The 6,950-nt window shown below is 44.2% G+C and overlaps 1 non-coding gene and 1 pseudogene across 1 annotated transcript; one reads left to right on the top strand and one right to left on the bottom strand.

Moving 5' to 3' along the window:
- Positions 1-292: 292 nt before the first annotated feature.
- On the bottom strand, positions 293-399 carry LOC141698901 (small nucleolar RNA R71). Its single transcript, XR_012565398.1, has one exon. It is a non-coding gene; the product is annotated as a small nucleolar RNA R71 (small nucleolar RNA).
- A 4,050-nt stretch (positions 400-4,449) lies between these two features.
- LOC141696308 (uncharacterized) overlaps positions 4,450-6,950 on the top strand; it is a 63,290-nt pseudogene continuing 60,789 nt past the window's right edge.

Genomic DNA, 6,950 nt, shown 5'->3' with positions numbered 1-6,950 from the left:
TAACACCTTTGAAATCAAGCCGGGCACTATTCAGATGGTGCAGAATTCTGTTTCTTTTGGAGGAGCGGAAACTGAAGACCCCAACATGCACATAAGGAATTTTGTCGAGATCTGCAGCACTTTTAAGTATAATGGCGTGACTGATGAGGCTATCAAGTTGAGGCTTTTCCCATTCTCACTGAGGGATAAGGCTAAAGACTGGTTACATTCTGAACCAGCTGGGTCAATCACTACGTGGCAAGATCTTGCGTAAAAGTTTCTGGTGAAGTTTTATCCAATGGCAAAGACTGCTGCTATGAGGAGTGCTCTTACTCAGTTTGCGCAGCAACCTACAGAATCTATGTGCGAGGCTTGGGAACGCTACAAGGAAATGTTGAGAAAATGTCCACATCATGGAATGCCGGATTGGATGGTAATCACTGGTTTTTATAATGGTTTGGGGGCTCAATCTCGGCCCATGCTCGATGCAGCAGCTGGAGGCGCCTTATGGGCTAAAAGCTATACTGAGGCGTACAATCTTATTGAGACGATGGCTGCAAATGAGCATCAAAACCCAACTTAGAGGATGACATCAGGCAAGGTAGCAGGTATTCTGGAAGTTGACGCAGCCACCGCTATTGCAGCCCAGCTCCAAGCGCTATCAATGAAGGTTGATTCTTTGGCTACGTATGGAGTTAATCAAATAGCTATGGTTTGTGAGCTTTGTGCAGGTTCTCATGCTACGGATCAGTGTTCTCTTGTCAACGAATCTGTTCAGTATGTGAATAATTATCAGCGACAACAGCAGCCTGTGCCAGCGACCTATCATCCTAACAACAGAAATCATCCAAATTTCAGCTGGGGAAATAATCAGAATGCTATTCAGCCACCATATCAGCAAGGAGTGAGTAAACAGTTTAACCCACCTGGATTCCAGCAACCATAGCAGTATGCTACAAGACAATCATATCCTCAACAGGGAAGTGCAGCTGCACCTACTAGTGCTGATTTTGAGGAACTTAAGCTGTTGTGCAAGAGTCAGGCGGTTTCTATCAAGACCTTGGAAAATCAAATCGGTCAATTAGCCAATGCAGTGCTCAATCGTCAACCTGGCACTCTTCCCAGTGACACGAAAGTACCAGGCAGGAAGGAAGCTAAAGAGCAAGTCAAGGTTATTACCTTAAGGTCTGGAAAAGTAGCTGATGCTGAAAAGGCAAAAGAAGTCGAAGCTGAAGTTCGAGATGAAGAATCTAAGCAAAGGGAGAAAGCGGCGGAACCAAGGAAGACTACTGTTGAACACACTCTGCCTGAGGCTAATACAGGGGAGAAACAGCTCTATCCTCCACCACCTTTTCCTAAGAGATTGCAGCAACAAAAGCTGGATAGACAGTTCGGGAAGTTTCTGGAGGTGTTCAAGAAACTTCACATCAATATACCTTTCGCTGAGGCTCTGGAATAAATGCCTAGTTATGCGAAGTTTATGAAGACTATTCTTTCAAGAAAGGTGAAACTGGATGACCTTGAAACCGTTGCTCTCACGGAAGAATGTAGCGCGGTTCTACAACAAAAGTTACCACCAAAACTGAAAGATCCAGGAAGCTTCACCATTCCTTGCACCATTGGCAATCTAACTTTTGACAAGTGCCTTTGTGATTTGGGAGCAAGCATTAATCTGATGCCCTTGTCGATCTTTAAAAAGCTGGACCTACCTGATCCAAAACCCACATACATGTCTCTACAATTGGCGGACCGTTCCATTACTTACCCAAGGGGCATAGTTGAGGATGTGCTCGTCAAGGTGGATAAGCTCTTCTTTCCTGCTGATTTTATTATTCTGGATTTTGAGGAAGATAAAAAGATTCCCATAATCTTGGGGAGGCCTTTCTTGGCAACTGGCCGTACCTTGATAGATGTGCAAAAAGGAGAACTTACTATGCGGGTTCAAGATCAGGATGTGACCTTCAACGTATTCAAGGCAATGAAATTCCCTACAGAAGATGAGGAGTGCTTAAAAGTGGATGTGATTGAATTTGCGGTTACTTCGGTACTCGATCACATGCTAATGTCTGATGCATTGGAAAAGGCCTTAGTGGGGGAATTTGACAGTGATGATGAAGATAGCAACGAGCAATTACAATATCTGAACGCTTCTCCCTGGAAGCGAAAGCTAGATATACCCTTTGAATCTCTTGGTACTTCTGACCTCAAGAATGCTGAAGGGAAGCTCAAACCATCAATAGAGGAAGCGCCTACCTTAAAGCTCAAACCATTACCCGAACACTTGAGGTATGCCTTTTTAGGTGATTCATCTACGTTACCTGTTATTATTTCAGCTGACCTATCAGGTAGTCAGGAAGACAAGCTCTTAAGGATTTTGAGAGAATTCAAATCGGCTATAGGATGGACTATAGCAGACATCAAGGGGATAAGTCCCTCATATTGTATGCATAAAATTCTGTTAGAGGAAGGTAGCAAGCCAGCTGTGGAACAGCAGCGAAGACTGAACCCAATCATGAAGGAGGTGGTGAAGAAAGAAATTCTGAAATGGCTAGATGCAGGCATCATTTATCCTATTTCTGACAGCTCGTGGGTGAGCCCTGTACAATGTGTTCCTAAGAAGGGAGGTATCACTGTGGTCGCAAATGAAAAGAATGAGCTCATCCCTACTCGAACAGTTACAGGATGGAGAGTATGCATGGATTATAGAAAATTGAACAAAGCCACAAGAAAGGATCACTTCCCTCTCCCATTCATTGATCAAATGCTTGACAGATTGGCGGGACAGGAGTATTTTTGTCTTCTGGATGGGTATTCCGGGTATAATCAGATTTGTATTGCACCAGAGGATCAGGAAAAGACTACCTTCACTTGTCCATTTGGCACATTTGCTTTTCGTAGAGTTTTCGTTTGGGTTATGTGGCGCCCCGGCCACCTTTCAGAGATGTATGATGGCTATATTCTCTGACATGATTGGAAATAACATCGAAGTATTCATGGATGATTTCTCCGTCTTTGGACACTCATATGATGAATGCTTACTCAAAAGATGCGTGGAAACTAATTTGGTGCTTAATTGGGAGAAATGTCATTTTATGGTGAAGGCATTATCCTTGGGCATAAGGTCTCTAGCAAAGGTCTGGAGGTGGACAAGGCCAAGGTGGGAGTCATTGAAAATCTTCCCCCACCTAATTCAGTGAAAGGAATCCGTAGTTTTCTCGGTCATGCGGGTTTTTATCGGCGATTCATTAAGGACTTTTCAAAGATATCTAAGCCGTTGTGCAATTTACTTGAGAAAGATGTGCCTTTTAAATTTGATGATGAATGTTTGGCAGCATTCGAGACTCTCAAGGAGAGTTTGATCACGGCACCAGTTATTACAGCACCAGATTGGACAGAACCGTTTGAGATGATGTGTGATGTGAGTGACTATGCGGTAGGTGCAGTTCTAGGACAGCGCAAGAAAAATCTCTTCCATGTGGTCTACTATGCGAGTAAGACTTTAAATGGGGCCCAATTGAACTACACCACTACTGAGAAGGAGCTGTTGGCTATAGTCTTTGGCTTTGAGAAATTTCGATCTTATCTGCTTGGTACGAAAGTGACAGTATTCACTGATCATGCAGCTATTCGCTATCTGGTTTCTAAGAAGGATTCGAAGCCGAGACTCATTCGTTGGGTGCTTTTACTTCAGGAATTTGAGTTAGAGATCAAAGATAGAAAAGGTACCGAGAATCAAGTAGCTGACCATCTCTCTAGGTTGGAGAATCCCGATTCTACTTCACAAGATAGGACGTTAATCAATGAATCTTTTCCGGATGAGCAGTTGTTTGTAATTCAGGAGGAAGAACCATGGTTTGCAGATATTGTAAACTATCTTGTCAGCAATATAATGCCTCCCGATTTGACATCCACGCAAAAGAAGAAGTTTCTGCATGAGGTGAAGTGGTATATGTGGGATGAACCATATTTGTTTAGACAGGGAGCTGACCAGATCATCAGGAGATGTATCCCGTTCTGTGAGACGGAGGGGATATTACGAGACTGTCATTCCACGGTTTATGGTGGACACTATGGAGGTGAGAAAACGGCAGCTCGTATTCTGCAAGCAGGTTTTTTCTGGCCCACCTTGTTCAAGGATGCTCATCAGTTTATTTTAAGGTGTGATCGTTGCCAAAGAGTGGGAAATTTGTCAAGGAAGGATGAGATGCCATTAAATTGATGCTTAAAGTCGAGGTCTTTGATGTATGGGGAATCGATTTCATGGGGCCTTTTATCTCGTCTTGCAATAATCAGTACATTTTGCTGGCAGTCGATTATGTCTCAAAATGGGTCGAAGTTAAAGCTTTACCAACAAATGATGCAAAGGCAGTGCTAAATTTTCTTCATAAGCAAATTTTCACAAGGTTTGGAACACCTCGGGTAATCATAAGTGATGAAGGATTGCATTTTTGCAACCGTAAGTTCACTTCTATGATGCAGCGTTATAATGTGAATCATCGAGTAGCTACTGCCTATCATCCGCAAACAAATGGTCAAGCGAAAGTGTCTAACAGAGAGATAAAGCGCATTCTAGAGAAGGTTGTTTGTCCATCAAGGAAGGATTGGTCTTTAAAGCTCGATGAAGCTGTTTGGGCTTACAGAACAGCATACAAAACTCCACTTGGGATGTCACCGTTTCAGTTGGTGTACGGTAAGGGATGTCATCTACCGGCGGAGCTTGAGCATAAGGCCTACTGGGCATTGAAAAATTGAACCTGAATTTAGATGCAGCTGGTAAGAAAAGAATGCTTCAGCTTAATGAACTTGATGAATTTCGACTTCAAGCGTACGAGAATAACAAAATGTATAAGGAAAAGGTGAAAAGGTGGCATGATAGGAAGCTGCATCCTAAGTTGTTTGTGCCAGGGCAACAAGTTCTGTTATTCAACTCTCGGCTCCGACTTTTTCCTGGGAAGTTGAAATCAAGGTGGTCTGGACCTTTTATTGTCAAAACTGTGTTTCCACATGGAGCGGTGGAAATTTTTGGGAATGATTCGGACCAAGCATTCAAGGTTAACGGTCAGCGGTTGAAGCACTACTATGGGGACATGGTAAACCGAGAGGTGGTTAGTGCCATTTTGTTGACTACGTGAGAAAGGAACGGAACGTCAAGCTAATGACGAAAAAGAAGCGCTGCGTGGGAGGCAACCCATGAATTGTTGTTACAGGAACCCTTAGAAGTTAATAACCTATCCAAAAACACAAAAAAATCAGAAAACAAGGGCTGGAAAATTTTTTTTCCAGAGACCCTCTGCGCGCCCGCGCAGAAATGCTTAGCGGCCGCGCAGGGGTCGAGTTCCAGAAATTTTTTTTACAGTTCAGAAAAAAAAAAACAAAAACACAAAAACCCATTACAGCCCATAAACCCACGAATTCTTTTCCCATTACCCCATGATTTTATCCCTCAACCCCACTCCTAATCTAATTTAACCTACTCCACACCCTATATATACATACACCTTTCCTACATATCTTCCACAACTTCGTACACTTAAACCCTCTCATAAACATCAAAAATCAGTTCTTACACACTTTTATTCACAAATCAATGGCACCCAAGAGAGCACACACTATTGACAGCAGCAGCACAGTGCCTACTGCTGATTCATCAAGGGGTACTGCTGCGAGGCCTCGGTTAACTGACAGAGCCGCGGAGGAGGAGTACACTAGGCTGTTGGGGAAGCCGATTCTGAAGGAGAGGGGGTTTTTACCATCAGGGAGGGATGGTGAGTTGTTGCCCATGATTGCAGAGAAGGGGTAGATAGCTTTTTGTGAGTCACCTGAAGCAGTACCGATGAGTGTTGTTCGCGAGTTCTACGTGAACGCGAAGGCTGAAAAGAATGGGTTTTCTGTAGTTCGGGGGCTGACGGTTGATTATCATCCTGCGGCGATTCGCCGAGTGATTGGCCAGCGAGAGAGGAAGCCCGAGGAGGAGAACTGGAATGAAAAGACTGCTGAGGATTTTGACTTGGATTTGATTTGTGCGACTCTCTGTCGACCGGGCACAGTTTGGAACCGCAGTCCAGCCAATAATGAGTATCGTCACTTTCCGGCGATCGCCATGAACAGGTATGCCCGTGCATGAAACGTATTTATATGTGCTAATATTTTGCCTTCTTCACATGCACACGAGGTCATAGTTGAGAGAGCACAGTTGTTGTGGGGAATTCTGAATGAGGAATACTATGTGGACCTTGGTGAGTTTATCTACCAAGGAATTCTGAAGTTTTTGAGGGGAGCAAAGCATATGAACATCCCTTATGCATCCACGGTTACAAAGCTATGCCGTGCAGTAGGAGTGAACTGGCCGGCTCATGAGCAGTTGCAGTTGCCAGCAGCTCCAATAGATTCTGGCACTCTGAATGGGATGCAGGAGTGGACCGGTGGTGAGCCTGAGGAGCATGGGCTGGGTTATCGTCTTCCAGGAGGGCGTCCAGCACGAGGTGCTACTATGGCCAGGCCAGGGCGTGGTGAGGCTAGTTCTTCGAGAGCTCAGGAGGGTGCTGGGATGGGTGATGCCCAGTATAGGAGGCTTTCACGGCAGATGGATGCCATGTATGAGACGCAGATCAGGTTTGCTCAGGAGCTCACCCTTGCGTTAGGGACTGCTTTTCGAGGCCTTGGAGCTGATATCCAGTGGCCAGTTTTTGGTGAGGACTCTGCATACCCGCCGCCTGATACTCCACCCACTGAGGGTGATGATGATGATGACTTCGAGTAGGTATACCCTGTGTTCCTTTCTACTACCTTCACTGGGGACAGTGAAGATTTTAAGTTTGGGGGTGGTACTTAAGGAATATTTTGTGTGTGTCATATAGTTGCATATTCATGATAGTTAGTTCATATAGTTGCATAATTTTTGCCATATAGTTTTTTTTATATAGCTTTATTTATTGTCATATCATATAGCTCATGCATATACCATGATCCCT

The sequence above is a fragment of the Apium graveolens genome, chromosome 11, assembly GCF_009905375.1.
Source record: "Apium graveolens cultivar Ventura chromosome 11, ASM990537v1, whole genome shotgun sequence".
NCBI classification, from domain to species: Eukaryota; Viridiplantae; Streptophyta; class Magnoliopsida; order Apiales; family Apiaceae; genus Apium; species Apium graveolens.
Note: the sequence above shows the minus strand (reverse complement) of the source record. Positions and strands in the feature narration are given on the sequence as shown.